Source organism: Adiantum capillus-veneris, chromosome 11, assembly GCF_014529385.1.
Source record: "Adiantum capillus-veneris isolate H3 chromosome 11, ASM1452938v2, whole genome shotgun sequence".
NCBI classification, from domain to species: Eukaryota; Viridiplantae; Streptophyta; class Polypodiopsida; order Polypodiales; family Pteridaceae; genus Adiantum; species Adiantum capillus-veneris.
The window spans coordinates 57,740,286-57,761,171 of NC_140941.1; positions in this window are offsets into that span (position 1 = coordinate 57,740,286).

Sequence of the window (20,886 nt, forward strand, 5' to 3'; positions counted from 1 at the left end):
GGATCCAAAAGATTCTTGTCTTGAAGAGCTAAATGATCATTTCTGTGGTCCTCAACGAGATAGGTGACTTTGTTATGCTACTTCCAAGTGACATGGATATCTATCCAGTTTGGCTTGCAATGGCTTTATCAAACATTGACAACGAGCCTACATCACCAAACTATAGAAATTTTTTGATTCAATATTAGGCACCTTGTGCAAGAAAGAGTGGGACGACACATAATCAAGCTTACACTAATTGTTGAAAGGGTTTTTGGGTTGTCAACTATAAGGACCCGCAAATGTGGAAATCTGTAGATGCAATTGTTTGGTCTTGGAAACCCAACAACGAAGGTCCATTTTCATGGATTAAGATTCCACAAAGGCATGCTCTAAAAGCTAAAACTGGCCTTGCATCATCAAACACACTTGGATCAAAGTTTGGACATGGCATCCAATTTGGAGTAGATTATATGGAGCTTCTATTGTTACTATAATGGTTTTAAAGAAGACCTTTGATTGTAGTGATCTTTCTTTCTTTTATTTCATTACTAGTATTTAATCGCATTCATGCTTTGTGCATCCTCAAATTTTGGTGTTTATCAACACCACAATTCTTTAAGATTTCACTCTAACCCATCAGCAAGTATATCAACCTATTTCCCACTTTAAATGGAAAATTCCCAAATTACATGAATTTAGTCAATTTGGAGATTCCCACAATGAGGGATTTTTACCATAATATTTGATATGGTCTTATGCGTGGGTCCCTCCTTTCTATCTTAAGGCTTGCTTGCCTAGCAAGCTCTTGAAACATCTCAAATTACTTCTCTTTTACCAAAATCACTTTCCAGTGTGAGAATTCTCAATATAATGCATAAAAAGGCCTAATTATGTAGGTAGTGTGTCTGCCACCTTAATGAAACCAAGTCAGATAGCTAGAGAGTTGGCTGCTCATCATCATGGCCTTGGCTTATAATAAATACTCCTTGAAGGTGAAGAGTTCCTTTCTCTCATCAAGTTTGATCAGTCTCAAAGACCTTGTTGATGATTATTTCACTTGGTAGGCATCATAGAATCCATGCTTCCATAGCTAGCTTTTGGCTCATAGAAGAATGAGAGTAAATGGGGCAAAAAAAAAATTCTCTTCACCCACATACAAGCCATCCTGTGGTATGGAAGTGCTTGCTCCCTTGCCCCATTAGTGATTCTTGGGAGGAGAGAAAAAGTAGGACCACTAGCCTAAAGAAGCTTTTGCAGACTATTAGGCTCTCCTTTGGTGTGGTATTTGTGGTGGCAACTCTAGTGTAGCTGTGTTAGCAGCAAGCTAACACGGTGTCAGGAGTTTTTTGGAGCAAGGGATTGCGCATATGTACATACACATGCATGGTGCATCAAATAAGGAATTGCTCATTTTCCAGAGCCAGGTGGTTACGTGGGGCTCACATGTGTACAGGTAGGACAGCATGTACATAGTGCATCGATTTTCATTATCACCAGTACCAGTGTGTTTTTTTCATAATAATGAGGAGTTGTTGGCGCGTAAAAATTCTCAAGAAAGCTATCCACGGGCTGACGACATGAGGTAAGCAGGTGCGTCAGATGGCATCTAGTGGCGTCAGGAGGTCGAATGGGGTCAATACTTGCACATGGAGAAGTACGGGCACAATGTGGATGTTTTCTTGTGATAATTATGCAAAAAGGTCATCATGAGGAACAACCGCAGGTAAGAGCTCTACGCATTGACGTAAACACATCACACTATTTTGTAGCTTTTAACGTCGCTGACCTGCAGCCCGTGACCTGCAGCCTAATTTCATCATAACTAGGAATTTACACGTTCAAATTAAAAAACTAAGCATAGGCGGGGTATTGGGGCATCATTGCTAAGCATTTATATGCATTCTGGGTCAAAAACGACTAGGTCAACAATCCACTGTTGTTAATAATTGCGATTTTGAAATTTGACATAAAGTGGGGTTTGAGACCATAAGCATGTGTGCTTAGGTCTTATAAACATGTCCTAGAAGTTTCTTTACGTTTGGATGTCATCCGATGCTGTAACTTGAGTTAGATACGAGTTGTTAGTTGTTTTCCAAGAGATTGACAACCTCTAGTAGCCTCTATGCACTAGTCAAATCAGCTTCATCCCATGGATTGACAATTTAATCGTGGTTCTCGCTAATACTGCAATAAGATAGGATAATGAGGTTAGACATGCGTCCCACATTTGGTGTCATTGCCGGGGATCAAAGAGACCTAAACTAGGGAAAAACACGAGCGTCTTGTGAAGTTATCCTTTAACTTCCTCTAGGTTCACCTAGAGTTCAAACTTTCTTTTAGAAACCCCATAGCCTAGATTTTCGCCTTTTGTTGTGTAGAGGTAGCTTGGAAGTAATCGTACTTGCTGAGTGCCTTTAGGATTGTAGGATTGTAGAAATAGATTAGGATTTTGAGAATGATTGGTAGACGAGACAAGTCTTAAGATCAATGCTCAGAAAACCATAAAAGACAAGAAAACGAGTGTTTTTGGACACTTTCCACAACCCCATTGCATGAGAATCTAGGAGTAGGGTAATTCGGATCCGAGGTGGATTTCTGAACATTGCTCTCTCTCAAAGAATCATTGTGAGTTGTTATTGGAAGTTGCAGAATTTCAGGTCTACGGTTAGAAATATCACAAAAAGACTCGAAACCACTCAATCTGACTGGAGAGTAAGCATAAAAGTTGTATGAACTAGTGGGTAAGCTCAAGGACACTTCGAGGTAAAAATTTCAAGAGTTGGCAAAAACTCAGATTTTTCTTGACATTTTAGGCCAAAGTAAGTTTTGACTTGATTCATAAGCTTAAAATAGCTCATGTAAAGACTGTCTTTGAAAAAATTGCAAAAAAGTGTTCATTTCAAGCCTGAAGTTAATAATCACGATTATTAACTTTTAGCTCGGATTTGACCAAGGTTCATACCATTGACTCATTGCATGTGTACAAACAACTTTTGTAAAGGCACAAAAGATTTGGATCACCAAACTGGGTAAAAAACTAAATTTTGTACTGACTTTCTGAATCTTGAGTGTAAATTGTGGAAAAAATTATCCAAACTTGTTGAAATTTGATTCATAGGCTCTTATTGATGTGATAAACATGTGTACATGCTCAGTTGACCAAAAAGATTCAAAACGTTGCCAGTTGTAAATAATCACGAATATTTACATCTGCCCCATTTTTCACCTTTTTTGACCAAGTCTGCATACCACTAGTTTTATCATGTTGTAATAAGCCCACGAACCAAATTTGGTAAGCTTTGGATCACTGGATTGAAAATTGTGACCAAATTTGCAAAGTTAGTCTACAGATAGAAAATTGATGACCATTTGACAAAAAATTGTCCAAACTTGATGAAACTTGACTAGGGACCTTAACTTAACAGATCTGTGTCAAAGTTGGGACAAAAATTTGTAAAAATTTGGCTGAAGTAAATTATCGCAATTATTTACATTTGCTTCAAAATTTGAAAATTTTGCAAATTTGAGTATACCACAAGGTCAACCATATCAAGTAGACCCCACAAGTAAATTTTGGTGAAATTTGGATCACAAAAGTGAGACTTAAGCCAAATTCTTGAAATCAGAGTCTGCCAGACACAAAACAATTGATAAACTTGATCAAATTTTGTCCAAACTTGTTGAAACTTGTCAAGGGACTTTAACAGGTTGTATACTTGCCAAACCAAGCCAAAAAGTGCAAAAATCTAGCAAAAGTAAATAGTCGTGATTATTTACTACTGCTACCCAAGGACATTAGTTTTGACTTTTGAATCTGTAAAGTGTTAGACCATCATAATACAAAGCCATCGGACAATTTTGGGTTCAATCAGATCAGAATTGGTACATGTTCACTCAGTTTCCAGGTTGCAGATTAATCCTTTGATTTTTTCTAAAGTCGAATCTAAAAGTCAAGTGCTGACTCCCATAGCTCGATTTGAAGTAATACACATAGACCAATCATGAGAGTTATCAAAACCTCTATTGTCTTTATAGAAGAATAGCTAACTTGATCAAATTTGTACAAGAATTAAGTTGCAGACACGGAATCGGTAATTTAGCAGAGGTTGCAATCAAATCAAGTGGAAAGTGACAACAAGTCAATCCAAAGGTAAGTACTCTATCCAGAGCTTCATAAGTCTATATGAACCTTAGATCTGGTTGTGTACTAGGAAATCAGGGCATACTCGGAGAAACCTCCAGTAGAGTATCCACCGAAGAAAGCGTGAATCAAGGCAATTCCTTGCACACAATCCTTCAAGAAGTCTCATACACTTTTTTAGATTCAACATCTGAAATGTCTTCTTACGACTCACTCGAAAACTGGAACGACAATGTGCTATAAGCATATACTCTCTTTTTATAAGACAAACCGCCATGGAGCTAAGGTTTACCTGGACCCTAACGAGGAGTATACTATTCGCATTGATGACCATGGTATTTGTTAGAAGCTGGACACACCCTACGGAAACTCACTTCTCGGCAGATTATCATTTTTTTGTAATTATTCATTTATTGAGAAAACTCGACATTTCACCTTGTAAATATTGGGGCTTACAGAAGTTTCCAGATTGTATCCCAGTTTTGATAGTTAGATTGAGTAGATGGTTGATTTGGAACCTTAGGGTTTGAGAATTGTATGGTATTTATACCACTTTTTGACCTTAATGAAAAACCTTTTGTCATTTAAAAAAAAAGAAGTTTTTGAAGTCTGTGAGTGAGTGTACTGTGTACGAGAGAGAGTGTGAACTTCATCTTGACGCTACATGTGCACCAGTGGTCGGAATTGAGTGCGGAGAAGTGCAGCGTGTTGCCCCCGACAAGAGCTACCCGCCGATACCTACATTGCGCGCGTACGGTCCGGTTTTGCGAGCTCCTTCTACGAGCTTCATCTGGCGATTTGGTGATCATACGTTGTCCGATTTTTCATTGCAGCATATCCACGCGTTCACATTGAGTAGAGCTACACATTAGGCACTTTAGATTTTGGAAACGGAGACCTGAAAATTTCGGCCAGACATCCTACGTGATTTTTCATCGTGTATTTTGGGTTGGGGTTTTGGTTCATAGACCTTAGGGAGAGCGACCTATTGGTGATGGTAGGGTCTCCTTCGAGTTCTATGGTGTTTCAAGATTGTTTGATGGGTGTTTGGCTCTAGAAAGTGTTGTAGGAAGTTTCCTCTTATGCACTCTTGAAGGCTGTGACTTAGACATTGGGTAGAGACCTCTGTAGGAATTAGTTAGGAGTCGGAGAGTGTAAGTTGACACCTTATACTTGCTTCCACACGCCTGTGGGTCGAGCTTCATCCTTAGCTGACAAATCTTTGTTAGGTGAATCCTCGCTTTGCTGATGTCCATCGCAGCATATCTGTCCAACATTGGCACCGTTGCCGGGGACGAAAACCTTAGGTAGGTGAACGAGACTAGTCCTTGAGGATAAGGATTTTTGGCTTGGCAAGAGTCTCGTTTTACATTTAGATAGGACCAGAGGGTGGAGGACTCTCTAGGTCTTAGAGGGAGTCTGAACTAATACCTGAAACTATCTTTGTCTACCTAAATCTACCTAAGTCGAAGGATCTAGGCCAGACACACGCTATATCAATCCAAGTACTCAAGAAAGCAAAGAAAAGTCAAGCAAGTATTTGTTGAAAGCAACTTAGTCAAAGTCAATGATCCAGTTTGGATTAAAGATAAGAAATCAACACAGAGAACAAACACATGGGATGGATAGCTTCACAATGGAGCTTAAAAGAATAGGAGTACTATGGAGGTAGTAGATAGATATGGGTACCAAAACCGCAGCTTAGAGCATATGAAGTAACATTAAGACTCTCCTCCCAAGAAAGAAGGCCCACAAGGTATCAACCTTGACAATATCCTAAGATACCTAAGAAACAGATATACAACAGAACAACATCAAATGATGCTAAAGTCGACCACAACCCTCAAGAGGATACAAAAAAAAGAAGGATCTCAAAGAATCTTCCTCTTAGACAAGAATTCTACCCAAGCTATACAACGATTTGGCTACCAGTCAACCATAAGCCAACTGCAATTGAACCAGACCTACATGAAGATCTCAAGAAATCAACAAGACCTAGAGTAAAGAAATTCAACAAAGGAGTTACAAAGGTCATCAAGAGATTTGGATTCCTAAGTCTTCCAATGCTTTGAGTCAAAAGCCAGATGCCGAAAGCCAACAGAGGCCTACAGTAACATCAAAGACTCCTATCAACAGGCCCAATTGGAGAATCAAACAGATAATGGAGTCTTCACAGTCAAAGAAGGACAACCCAACCAATGAGAATGCAGATTTGAAGATGATAAAACAGGTATGGCAAAAGAAAACTTCAATGCCAACTTGGTCCTTCACTAATCCTTGTTTTGAGGATTCAAGCTTACTTTTACCTGAAGAAATGTTTATAGTAAGCACAAGAATGTAAAAAGTCAAGTCGCCAGGGTGCAAAAAACACTCTTTGGCATAGTCAGAGTTGGGTTGCTGAGCCATGAAATGAGCAAAGCATTAGTCCCAAAGCTTCAAGTCATATTAAAGTATGTGCTAAGAGTCGTAGTTTTTAGGCTTACGCTCAAGCTGGAATAGCTGAGCATATCTAAAGTCAATGTTGCTCATGCTGGATGAGATGAGCATAAGAGTCAAAGTCTATTAACTTACAATGGTGGAGTATCGTTAAGTTCAACACTCACACACAATGTACAGTAAGATGAGAGCACATATCCTCGTCAAATGAAAACCATTCTTAAAGAGGTGCCAGCTTGCAAAGCCATGTCATATGCTTTTATAGCTACACCATCTTTCTGAAGAACCCCTCAAAATCTTTCTTGCATATCATATTGTTTTCCATGCATTTCTATGTATGCATAAATAGGATGTCCCATTATTGGACATATGCATTAGAAACTCTTTTTTGCTTCCATTCATGCACCTTGAGTGGACTACAACAGGCAAACCAATGTTCCATCATGCTACCCTCTCATATTTGCTGCCATTTTAAATTCCATATCTATCAGCAAATAATTCCTTGAGTACTTTATTAATATTTCCCATGCTCGTAAGTACTCCGATAATGCGTGTATCCCAAAGGTACTTTTTTCCCACTTGGTTTTTTCCCTTTGGTCATCCAGGTATTAGACCCTAATCTAGAATTCCATCATTCTACTTCCCTTATACATACTTTTCAAAAATAAGCAACATCCTCATCATTATGCTATTACAACGGACAAATGCAACATCATCTTTCACATCAGACATATTTAGACCAATGAAGATGCTGCAACAAATTGAACCTCATCAACAAATTCAACTACCAATGAAGACGATCAACCCATCAACAACCAATCAAAACCTTCCCTTGCCTCCAAGGACACTTTTCAATAGTTCCCAAGGACGGGCACTAAAATCAAAAGGGGGGAATGTTATTGAGTCAACGTCAGTTAACAGAAGCTTCTAAATATTGAAGACGTATGGATGCACATCAAAGATCAAAGTGAAGAACCAATAAAGATTGGAGTTACATATTTTTCACGTTTTCCCAAAATGGTCACGTATTGAATTCCCAATTTATTTCAAGCCATTGTAATATTTCTAATGTGTTATGGGCTCAATGGGAGTTCCAAGATATAAAGAATAGGTCATATCTGTGCCTAGGTAGCAGATTCAGTAAGGGGTGGAGCCCTAAAGGCCTTGGGCACCAGGACATTGCATATTTTTACCCTAGGTATATAAGACAGTGTGTAAAAGAAATTAGGGTTCTCAAGCTCATTTGTTGAGAGCACTCTTTTGTCAGAGCTCTTGAGGTGTGTGGCTATGGAGTCCTTGAGCTTCTCCTTGCTTATGAGACTTGATTAACACTAATCAATGATTCATTCTCTTTCACTATGCCTCTCTCATACTTCTTATGATTGCCTATGATGCTTAGATTAGCTAGATCTTAACTAATTAGTGGTTAATCCCTCTATAACCTTGTGTGATTGCGCTCTTTTTCTTGTGTGTGCATGTAGATTTGATTGGAGTGCGGTGCTCGATAGATCTATGTGTGTGTGCTTGCAATTAGTGTGTTGCATGATAGGATGAGTGTTGTGTGCGTCTTGCAATCGTAGTGAGTGTGTTTGGGTTGATTAGTGGTGAAGAGAAGTGGATATGGATATTGCCCTTCATTGCGGCTTAGCTCCTCCATAGGCCAATAAGCTCACCTCGTAGAGTTAACCATTTGTGTTGCCACAATTATCCCACTAACCGTGTGAGTGTTTCCATGCCCTAGCCAGGTAGCTCATCCCTCCGTATTGACAATTTTGTTGGTCATTGGAGCTATTATAATGATGGGAACCCCAACTGAAGCCAAAGTTGGTCTGAGCTAGAAAGTGGTGTATGCCAAGCAAAGGTTAGAGGTAGGTGCACTGCATAAGGCTAGGGTAGGTACCAAGGGCCTGGGCATCCAAACGGTAGTGGCAGTGTATGCTCAATGCGGTTTTTTAGGCCAAAAGAGCTAAGGTATGGTTTAGATGGAATGAGATCAAGGTGCCTAGAGTGCCCAGCCAGTGCTTTGAATGTAGTGTTCAGTGTGCTCTAGAAGCCGGTCCAGACGGCTCATTAAACGGAGCCCCGGTGCTCAAGATATTACAGTTCAAAGATAAAGGGTGTAGCAGATCCCCGACGGGCAGGTCAGCTAGGGACAGGTGGCTCAGGATGATGCTAGTGGATGCATGTGTAGAGCTCAAAGTATGGAGCATGTTTTTCTTCTCAGATTGCGAATCAAACCTCACGATAGCAAGTTATGGCTATTTGAAGATTTTTTGGGAGCCGGGTCTATGCCCACTTGCCCGCATCGAAGGGTGCGCCATCTGCTGTTTTTTTGGCCTCACCAAGGTTCTTGGTGATAGTATGCTTCATATGAAGTTGGAAAGAACTAATGGTTCGTCCATCGGATGCTCGATCAACCAGATACAATAGGATGAAGTTGGGAGCATTTGGCCGGTGAAGTGTTTGCAGATGATTTTTTTAAAAATTTTGGCTGCTCGGATTGCAAGCCCGTGGGATTTGGAGTGCAGTGAGCACAGAGGATTTCAAATTCAAGAACGGGCTCCATCGGCTGGGTTTTGCGGCTCAGGAAATTGGCCTCTGAGTAAAATGTGACAGGTTTATGAAGTGGGGGGGGAGGAAATGAGTGTGAAGGGTTTCTTTTAAAAAGTCCTTGGAGACTACCCCAAGAGGGGGCACCTCAGCTGCTGTCACGTGGTGCTGACTTTCCCCACATGTGTTGAAGGAAGCCAATTGACTGGAGTACAGTGTGGAAAGCATGCAAGAGAATGAGCTCCTTCGAGCTGTGGCGATGGAGAGCCCCGTGGGGCACTACGCGATGGCTCTGTGTTGGCGACGTGCTTCCCAGCAGGGTTGACGGCTGTGGCGTTTTGGTTGGTGGAGGCGGACATGCCTGGCGGTGCGCCCGTGTAGCTGGTGGCAGTGGGCGGCTTGCTCACATTCATAAATGATGATGTGGTGTGCCCGAAGCGAGTGTTCCCACGGCCGGCCCTTGGAGGCCCCATCTTTTGGAGTTAAAGGGGGAGGGCAATAACGACATCACTAATGCCCCCCTCCCCGGCATAAACAGGAGGCAGTCCCACTACAGAGAGAGACAGATCCCTAGGAGGGCCGCTAGGTGTACAAGGCAAAGACAAGGGCCCATCGTTTCAAAGCCGACCGAGCAAAGGTAAAGGCAAGGAGGGAGGCTGGGACGAAAAGGGAGCAAATGAGGAGAGAGAAATAGAGAGAGAGGATCCTGGTGGGAGATGGGTCAAAAAGAGGGCCAAATAAAGGTGGCCGAGGAAGAATCAAAGGAGTAGCACAAGGTTGGGCCTTCCAAAGGGTGACAAAATAAAATAAAGGAGGAAAAATAAGAAATACCAAAGGGGAATTAGCGATGTCGCTAATGCACCCCCCTCAAGGGAAAAAGGAAGAGAAAGAGAGCAGAGGCGGCTACCTCCCCGAGTTAACCCAATGTGGATGCAAGGTGGACCAATCAGAGCCCAGATGCCCAAATTGAAAGGGGCACCCCTATATAAACCATTTTTGAGCCATTTTTCTTTCTTTTTTCCAGAGTGATCTTCTTGCCAGGGCCTTGAGTCGGTGAGCTTACAGAGAGCCAAGATAGAGAGTGTGTGTGAGTTCCTGGGTTGGCTTTTTTGTGCAGAGGTGTGTGCCTGCAAAGCCCCAAGTGCATGTTTTCTTGCCCGACGACCATGTGGGTGCGCCGTTTGATGTAAATAAGTTGTAAAGAGTGTTTGAGCAGGGGTGAAGCCTCCTTTGTGTTTGCTCTCATGTCGTTTCCCCTTCCCCCCTTCTCTTTCTCCTGCTCTGGTGTTTCCCCTCACTGCCAGTAGTGTGGAAGTGTGTGCCCTTTGGACCGACGGTGTTTTGTGTGAGAGTGAGATTGAGCAGCTCTGTGTGTGTGTGTGTGTGTGTGTAAGGGTGGAGACAGACCATGGCAGTAGGTGTGTGTTCTGTGTGGATTTATGGAGTGTGTGAGCAGTGGAAATGGAGTAGGCGGAGGTCTGCTAGTGTAAATCTGTGTTTTAAAGGTGTTTTCCGAGAGGATAGGGGTGTTGTGTATACCCTAAGCTATAGAGAGGCCCTTGTGTTTGTATCGGGTGTGTTCCCCTCTCCAACGTCTATCCCAAACCCTTCATGGTAATAGACATAGTAGCTAGACGCCATTCACACTTTAACCTTCAATAGTGATAGATTCTTTCAATAGAGCTAGCTTGGATAGGTGGTGGATCTTCAAACAAGCTTCAGCCAAAACCTCCATAATGCAATGGTTAATACGTTGGACAAGTGGTGGACCTCTGTCCCAAACCATCAATGGTTGTGAACATAGTAGCTGCTCTACTCCATTCACACATTGACCATCAAACAATAGAGGTAGCTTCTTTCAATAGATCTAGCTTGGACAGGTGGTGGGCCTTCAAACCACCTTGGACTAAAACCTTCATTACATAATGGTAAGTAGGTTGGACAAGTGGTGGGGCTCTGTCCCAAACCATCCATGGTAGTAATTATATTGTAGCTACACTCCATTTATAGATTGACCTTCAAACCACATAGAGCTAAAACCTCCATAACACAATGGATAGTAAGTTGGACAAGTGGTGGACCTCTATCCCAAACCATCCATGGTAGTTAACATAGTAGCTACACTCCATTCACAAATTGACCTTCAAAGAATAGAGATAGATTCTTTCAATAGAGCTAGCTAGATAGATTCTTGGCTAGAAAATTTATAACACCATGGATAGTAGGTTGGAAAAGTAGTGGACATCCTTCCTAGATCATCCACTGAAGTAAACATAATAGCTACACTGCATTCACACATTGACCTTCAAAAAATAGAGATACGACTATTGTTAATAGAGCTAGCTTGGACAGGTGGTGGACCTTCAAACCACCTTGGGCTAAACCCACCATAACACAAGGGATAGTAGGTTTGACAAGTTGTGGACCTATGCCCCAAACCATCCATGGTAATAGAGATAGTAGCTACACTCCATTCACACATTGACTTTGACACATTAGATATAGCTTAAACACCCGGTTCACCTTCAAACCACCCTGGGCTAAAACCTCCATAACACAATGGATAGTAGGTTGGACAAGTGGTGGACCTCTACCCCATACTATCCATGGTAATAAACATAGTAGCTACACTCCATTCACACGTTGACCTTCAAATAATAGAGATAGCTTCTTTCAATAGAGCTAGCTTGGATAGGCGGTGGACCTTAAAACAACCTTGGGCTATAACCTCCATAACACAACGGATAGTAGGTTGGACAAGCGGTGGACCTCTACCCCAAACCATCCATGGTAGTAAACAAAGTAGCTACACTCCATTCACACATTGACCTTGAAACAATAGAGATAGCTTCTTTCATTGGAGCTAGCTTGTTAGCGGGTCACCACGACGGACGTCTGCAGCATAGCTTTCTGGCACTAACATAATGTCAATACTTAGGGAAAGTGACTCGGATGGGGCACGGCGACTCTATGAGATCGTCAATCCCACGAAGTGAACCTTAACAAAAAAACACAACAACTCTACAAGCAAACCAACACTCAATGATCAAGAAAATCTGCCTATGTCCTTTCTCAGAGTTCTAGGTCATCACGCCATTTTGGCACTCGAATGGACTCGAAATGCAACGAAACTTTAGGAGGAGTTCTAGGACACATTGGGACACTATTCTAGCAAGTCTGGTTGCAATCAGACAAGGTACCAAAATCACGATCCATCATGAAAAAGTTCATAAAAATTTCAACAGAACTATCCAGAAAGGTCACCCTATGTTCTAGGAACACTCTCCTATGGTCAAAACGGCTATAAACAAGGATTTAAGCACTCAAATCTACAATTATAGCTCACAGGCTGTAGTCACAAACCACAACAAAACTGACAATGCTTACACTTGAATTAAAGAGCAAAGAGAGAGGAACACAATGCAAGTTTCTGATTCGAAAACGGATTACCAAATCATTAGCTGCGATGATTACAAGTTCGGAGCAGCTCGTAGCTTGAGCGTACCTTTTTTTAGCTCCCTTCTTCTTCTAAAGATAAGCCTCCTTTCAAATTAAAGTTATTGACCTTTATACCTAGGGCTTTGTAAATGGCCAGTGGCCGGTTTACATGGACCTTTACAAATATCATTAAAGCATTACAACTCAGGGAATTGATCCATTAGTTTGGAATCAGGATTTACACAGAGTATCACTAAACTAGCTGGGACATAATAATAGACTACAAATGTGGTGTCCGGCTAAGTGTCTGACCAGTTGGGCGCCCGTTTGATTTATCCTCAAACATTCCCCCCTTCCTAATTTGTGTCGTTCCTTGACACGACCTTGTGCAGACTTGTCATAGGGTTGTCTTCAGCTTTGTCTTCAAGGTTGGTCTTCAGCTTGGGAAGTGCTTTGTCGTTGATGACACTCCCCCCTTCCTTGAGTGATTCATATCTTTCGTGTTGTCGATAAGTGATTTGAGCGTGATTGTTGAGTCAACTTTTGTTATTGTTGCGCATTCTCCTATTTGTTGCCAGTCTTGGCCGCCCGGAAGATGGATGTTGATGTGTCTGAGCTTATAGAACTGAACCTCTTTGGGGCGTGGACTTTATGATGGATTTTCTTTCAAGGCCACTACAATTTGAGTTGTCTGCAATAGGTCACCAATGTTGAAGCACTGTGTGAGATACTTTTGATTGTTTTGGATAGCTCGCTTGCTAAATTTCTCATTGCTTGTCGTTGTAGGCCATTCTTTGACTTGCCATTTTTTTATGGAGCTTTGTTGTCGCCCTTTTAGATACAAGATTCTCTTGATAAGCATATAGAGACCTGCTATGTTTGCTCCAATTTGTTATCAATTGATTTGGGAAGTCATTTCCTTATTGTTGATGTAGAAGGAATATATACAAGAAGTTGATGAGTGATGAGGGTTTCTAGATTAGGGTCTTAAAACCTGGATGACCAAAGGGAAAAAACCCGGTGGAAAAAAAGTGCCTTTGGTATACGCTCTTATTGGAGTTGAGCATTTGGACTTGAAGTACCTGTCATGCAAGGTGAGTGCTTGGGAGAAACAAAGGAAGAGTGCCTAATGCAAGTGCCACTTATGGGACACTCTATATGCATATATGAATCTATTGAAAAAAATCATGTAGTGTAAGAGATGGAGTTGATGGGTGCTTCAAGGAATAAATGTAGCACATGTGACATCAAAGGATGTCGCAATAGCTTCCATGTTTCCAAGAAGGGTTTTTGATGCAGAAGCTTCTCCACTCATACCTCACTGTGTTGAATGCGTGAGTGTCTTTTGGACCTCCTCCTTCACTTACCACTATACTACAATGACTTTGACTCTTATACTCACCTATACCAGCATGAGCGACACAACATAATTATGCCCAACTCTTTCAGCTTGAGCAGTACCTAGAATAGCTAAGACGCTTAGACCACAGAGAATATTACATGAAGCTTTGGGACTAACGCCTCGCTCATTTAGTGGCTTAGCTTTCCGACTCTGTCTTTTATGCCATGTATTTTTAATGGCGACTTGGACTTACCTGTTCAAGGCCAGAAACCCAATTCCATAAGTTTTGGAAAATTAGGCCTCTTCCATTGTGTTGGTGTTTGGATGCCACCATTTTGTCGAGTAGGTTGGCATATTTTGGCCCCTCTTGACTTGCTTGTCGTATGTTCACACTGCTTTGAAGTCCTTCAGCTTTGATAGCGCTTGATGTAGCCTTTGCGTTATCTTGCATGAGAAGCGATTGTCGAGATGTGTGGGTTTTCTGTGATTGAGTTGCTACTGGAAAATGGAACCCATCTTGTTTTTGGTCCTTGTGTGACCGTCTTTGGCATTTGCTCCTTTTTCTCAATGACTTGATGGCCACTAGGCCTCGGTATCCAGATTTGATGATTTCCCTTGTAGAAGCGTTGATTTTGAAGTTGATGACGAGGTATCCATCTAGAGATTGCAGCAGCCTTGGTTGCAATTGGCTTTTGTCGGATGTTGGTTGTCTTTGCTTGCTTTGGGGTAGAAGCTTGTGCTGCATGATTTTTCTTGGTTGTTCCAGACTGAGCTACAATTTTTGGTAACCATATTGGAGTGTTACCTTCATAAAATCCTTGTGCTTCAAGTAGCTTAGATGGAATCATCCGTTGATTCTCCTGTTTGTGTTGGGTAGCTTCCTTGAAGTCTGACTTTGGTACCCAAACTTGTCGCGTTCCTTGTTGCTTTGATTTTTGCTTTTGCCTTTTGTGGTAGTTCTTTCTCCTGATTGAGTTGTTTGTCTTGCGTTTATAGCGCATCTTGTTCTTTGTAGAACTCTTTGGTTGAGGCGAGTAGATCCAGGCTGTTACTTTAGGCTTTTTGACCCAAATATTAACGTTTCCTTGGAAGTAGCCCTGAGCAGTGATTGACTAATTTGATGCTACCCACTCTATCACCTTTTGTTGTTGTGGTTGAACCCATGTTTCGATAATTCATGTATCCAAACTGGGTCTTTGACTTTGATGTGCTCTTTGGATACCAACACTTGGATGACATTCTTTGGCTTCATTTGGATGCTTTTTTGTGATGGAAACTTTGGTTGGTAGACTTTTTGCTTCGGTTTCCATTGCATAGTTGATGGTTTGGCTCTTGATGTGGAGGCTTCGTAGGAAATTTGATGGAAGCTCGTTGAAGGTAAAGTCGTCTTGCAAGGTTGATATGCTTCAGTGTTTACCTTTGCTTTACCTTTTTCTGTGATGGTTGGTGATTTCTTCTCCGCATGGATTTGAGAAGCTTCATGGAGTCTTACCATTGTTGTTCTTGAAGTGTAAGGTTTCCACTTTCTGAAACCTTAAAGATTGTATAAAGCTTAATCAAACTGATATGATTATTGAAAAAGCAATGTAGAACTGTCCAACCGTGGCAAATATTGGTATTTTTGGAATCTTAAGCACAACAAATCCCGGGTTAGAAATTTTCAGAACAAAATTCTGATAAAATCTGGAAAAGTTACAGGCTGTGAAAGATTACACTAGGAATTTAATTAGTTAAGTAAAATTGGATGGTTTCAGTAATTATTATCAATGAAGACTTTCTTATCTTAAGGTTCTAGAAATTACTGATATTTTCAATTTTCATCATTAAAAATCAGAGAAATTAGTAAAAATTGATTCTGTGTATTTGGGGGGCTGTGTGGGATAATGACGAACTCTCCAAGACTAGATTTAGCAGCAGGGGGCGTTTTTTGACCAGTAGGGCTGCTTGGGATGCAAGTTATTACCATTTTCTAGCCCGTGAGTGCCCAGAAACCACTCGGAGCCTTCACACTCTCTCTCATCTAGAGAGATCGCTACGCAGAAATCACTAGAGATTAAGCTCTAGTTGATTAAATTAAACGGTAATTAGCCTAATCCTTCTTAATTAGCAAGGCTAGATTAACATATTTTATTAATAAATTATAGATTAGACCTATGTATACTAAAAAATACTATCTTAATTAAATATTCTCTGCTGATTGTTGTAATTAAACTTAGGGATATTAAGATAATTAATTATTATATCATATTAGGATTGAAATTATCTATATTAACCATAAATTAATGGGAATTATGTTAATTAAGTTTAGATTATAACGATATAATTATCATAGCTACATTGGACTATCATTAAGCTGAGAAAATTATCTTCTGATTTTTTGAGTAATTCTCCTAATTATTTTAGCATAATTACTTTATTTTTATGACAAAAAAAGAGGGAAATTAGAAAATTCATTCAAAATGCTTTGAACTATTTATCCAGAGGTTAACTACATGTTGAGAAACCTGTGATAGTTATCTTAACCTCAGATAATTATTTTATCTAATTATTTTAGCAGAATTACTCTATTTTTGGGACAAATTAAAAGGGGAAAATTAGCTAATTGATGAAAAATGCTTTGAGCTATTTATTAAAGGTTAATTACATGTTAGAAAATCCATGATAATTATACTAACCTCAAATAATTAATTTACCCAATTATTTTAGCAGAATTACTCTATTTTTATGACAAATTAAAAGGGGGAAATTAGCAAATTGATTCAAAATGCTTTGAGCTATTTGTTAAAAGTTCATTACATGTTAGGAAATTTGTGATAATTATGGTAACATCAGATAATTAATTTACCTAATTATTTTAGAGATTTACACTATTTTTAGGACAAATTAAAAGGGGAAAATTAGCAAATTGATTGAAAATGCTATGAGCTATTTATCAGAAGTTACTTACATGTTAAAAACCCAATGATAATTATTTTAATCTCAAATAATTAATTTATCTAATTATTTTAAAAGAATTACTCTAGTTTTAGGACAAATTAAAAAGGGAAAATTTACAAATTGATTCAAAATGCTTTGAGCTATTTATCAGAGATTAAATACATGTTAAATGACTCGTAATAATTATTTTAATCTCAGATAATTATGAGAGATTAAATACATGTTAGAGAACTCATGATAATTATTTTAATCTCAGATAATTAATTTATCTAACTATTTTAGAAGGATTGCTTTGTTTTTAGGACAAATTAAAAGGAGAAAATTAGCAAGTTGATTCAAAATTCTTTGAGTTATTTATTAGAGGTTAAGTACATGTTAGGAAATCTGTGATAATTATGTTCACCTTAGATAATTAGTTTACCTAATTATCTTAGCAGAATTACATTATTTTTAGGGAAAATTAAAAGGGAGAAATTAACAAATTGATCAAAAATGCTATGAGCTATTTATCAAAGGTTAACTACATGTTAGGCCACCCGTGATAATTATGTTAACCTCAGATAATTTATTCACCTAATTATATTAGATGAATTACATTGTTTTAGATAATTATCCTAGTAGAAAACCACTATTATTGATGGTAAATTAAAGGGAGAAATTAGTAAATCATTTTCTATGATTACATTCTATTTATCAGAGCTATTAAAGGATAAAGAGGTTGTGATAATTATGTCAAGGTTAGAAACATAGTATAGATATTTATCTAGGTCAAATAATACTAATTCTAGCTAAAAACTAAAGAGGGAAATTATAAAATCATGCTGTATGATTACATGTTATTTATCAGAGCTAGATTACATGATGAAAAGGCCGTGATAATTATGTCAAGGTTTAAAACTTAGTATAGATATTTATCTAAGTCAAAATATACTAATTTTGATTCAAATTTCGAGAGGAAAATTAGTAAATCATGTTATATGATTACATTCTATTTATCACAATTAGCTTACATAATAAAGAGGTCGTGATAATTATGTCAAGGTTAGAAAAGTAGTATAAATATTTATTTAAGTCAAATTATCCTAATTTATGCTGAAAATTAAATATTAAAATTATATAATTAAATTGTAATAATAAGATAATTACCAGAGGTAAAAACTATCCTTATCTACTTGTGGTAATTATACCATAGTTAATTAGTGAGGTTAGGAAATTACAATTGACCAAAACTCCTATTTTTAGCAAGTGATTAATTAAAATAAATAGACTTTGTGGTCAAAAGTTTTTAGGAAAATTATAGTAAGTGTAAACTTATGATATCAAGTTGAGGAAAGTAAATCTTTAACTTAAAATAAATAGAATAAATATTAAGTCCAAAATAAGTAGATTCCAGGCTTAAAAGTTGATGAAAAATTTAAGAAAACGATATAGACAATTATAAGAAAATTAGGAGATCTTAGAAAACCCTTACAAAAGTGGTGGAAAAATCTATAATGCCTATATAGACAAATAAGAAATTATTAGGTCAAGAATTTACCCATTAAGACTATAAATTTAACCTTGAATAGGTTACGGTTGAATACAAAGGTTAAGTTTAGATTTCAAATAATTTACCTAATGATTAGACGTCCTTTTTATAAGGATAATAAGTTATGGTACGTAAAAGGACCCGAGAAAATCCTACATCTAATGATGAGGACATAGCTTCAAAGTAAACTAGAGCGTCGCACGATGACGAAGCCGGGCCTAGTAGTAAGCCTACAACTATAAATTTAACCTTGAATGGGTTACGGTTGAATACAAAGGTTAAGTCTAGATTTCAAATAATTTACCTAATGATTAGACGTCCTTTTTATAAGGATAATAAGTTATGGTACCTAAAAGGACCCGAGCAAATCTTACATCTGATGATGAGGACATAGCTTCAAAGCAAACTAGAGCGTCGCATGACGACGAAGCCGGGCCTAGTAGTAAGTCTACAGAGGAGAGTCTTCAGGCGCCAGCACAACAGCAGATGGCCGATCAGTCTCAAGTGGATTTCCCATTATTCAATTAAGTCTTTAAATAGTTTATGTTCTTTTATAATTTAACATTGCATACGTAAGGAGTGAGTAAGAATCAGAAAAGGAATAATTGGTCAAAACGTAACTTCCAAGAAACCAACGTGCAATTGTTTATAAAGTAGGAAAGAATTGTTTGGGTTAAAACTGGTTGAATTAGGAAAGATATAATTGATCATCCTTAAGACAGCTTGTCTCAAGACACCTCCGACTCCTTGGTATAAATTGATGATAATGATGGCTTTCTAGCCATGGATAATTCGGTTACCCCCATGAACAATGAGTTTCTACTCCATGTCATGTCTTGATGTTTCTACGTAGGTTAAGATACCATTTTTTATCCTAGGGGAGCCACCCGGTTGTATGTGCAACTGGTTTTGGTGTATGGGCACCCGGAACCTTGGGTGGGGGTTTATCCACTCCGGATTATGAATAAGGAATGGGTGCCGTTTTTTTCACCCTTAGGTGGTCTTGAGACAAGAAGAGTACTGGTCATGGTTATTATGGACAATGTTTTGATTGAGACAGTACCCTGTCTTAAGTTTAAAGATGTCTGCTTGCTAAAAGAATGTTTTCAAGGGCTGTTTTAATAAAATTCTATCATGAAGGATAAAAAGAATAATTATTTTAATTGTGATAAGAACGTGGTAGTAATTAAATAACAAAAGAATCATGTGTGAGTGCAAGGTGGTAAGTGGGGATTGACTAAGGTTGTCAATCATGGACGGATGGACTTTATTAGTCAGGTAATTATCCATCCCTGCGCTCTAAAACGTTTAAAAAACTTATTCACTTGGAAGAGAAGTCCACCAGCGGCTGTTTCCTCACATCTGTTAGGGGGAAAAAATCGTTGGTTGAGGATACCTTAGCCCAATTGTGGCAGTATAGAGCCGAAATAGTTTTTTGGACTTTTAATAGGTTGTCCCGTTTCCACTGCGAGACAGGACTAGGTCTTCTTCTAAGGCTATAGACCCAAGCCATTGTCAATGGTAAAGGTCTATTCCTTGGATTTTTCTTGTTTGAGACTCTGATTTTTATCAGACCTAGAGACCTGTCAAGGATCCCATCCTGATCTTGGTATTGGCGGGTTGGGGATCTTACAAGTGGTATCAGAGCGTGTGTGAATTAAAGTCTTGGACCTATGAAAAAGTTAAGGTGTTAGGTTGAAATAAGTGATCTTGATGAATTCGAGTAAAGACATATTTGATTAAAAAGAGGGAGAGAAAGAAAGAAAGAGAATTATCCCCCATTTTTGTAGGAAGATTTCCATCAGGCCTTATTGCAAATCCTTGGATTTCAATGTAAGGTTTATGAGAGCTTGCCTATCTTGACACTATTCAATGCGAAAAAGCGTGATGAAGTGGCTAGATAAGAGATTTTCTTCTATCACTTGGAGGATTAGCTGGTCAGGATCTGGTGGAATTTTCTTCATTAATGCGGGAGAGTTAGAAGGTTTAGAACTAAATATGAAGGGACTCAACTGAGCCGAAGACCTTCAAGTGATTGAAGTATACTTTTTCATTGGAACAGAGAATCCATAGGAAACCCTTGTAATAGGTGATGTCCAAGTATCACAAAATCAGTGGGTGTTTGATCAGGTATCTAAAGTAATATACCCAGGTAGAATTAGGCCCATAGGTGTAGGCCCTAGTTTTAATGGACCAAAAGATGCTGTATATTTTGATCCTATATCTGATCCACCCAAAGTCTGCAAGATTCTAGTATAAAATTATCGTCACCCTTGTACATAGTAGGACCTTCATGGATGGTATTAACTCTTGTACATCTTATGGTTCTCACGGGTATGCTATAATCAGTTTTGTTTATGGCTTGGTGATTGTCTTCATCCTGTGTGCAAAAGTTTTGAGTATGAGATAGGCTAAAAGAATAAGTAAGAGAGACTTCATCTGGTACTAAATTCCACTAATTCAAATTCAGAGAATACTCGTGTAAATAGCCTTTACAGTGTTGCTCAAGAGATAAAATTACTACTAAAGCAA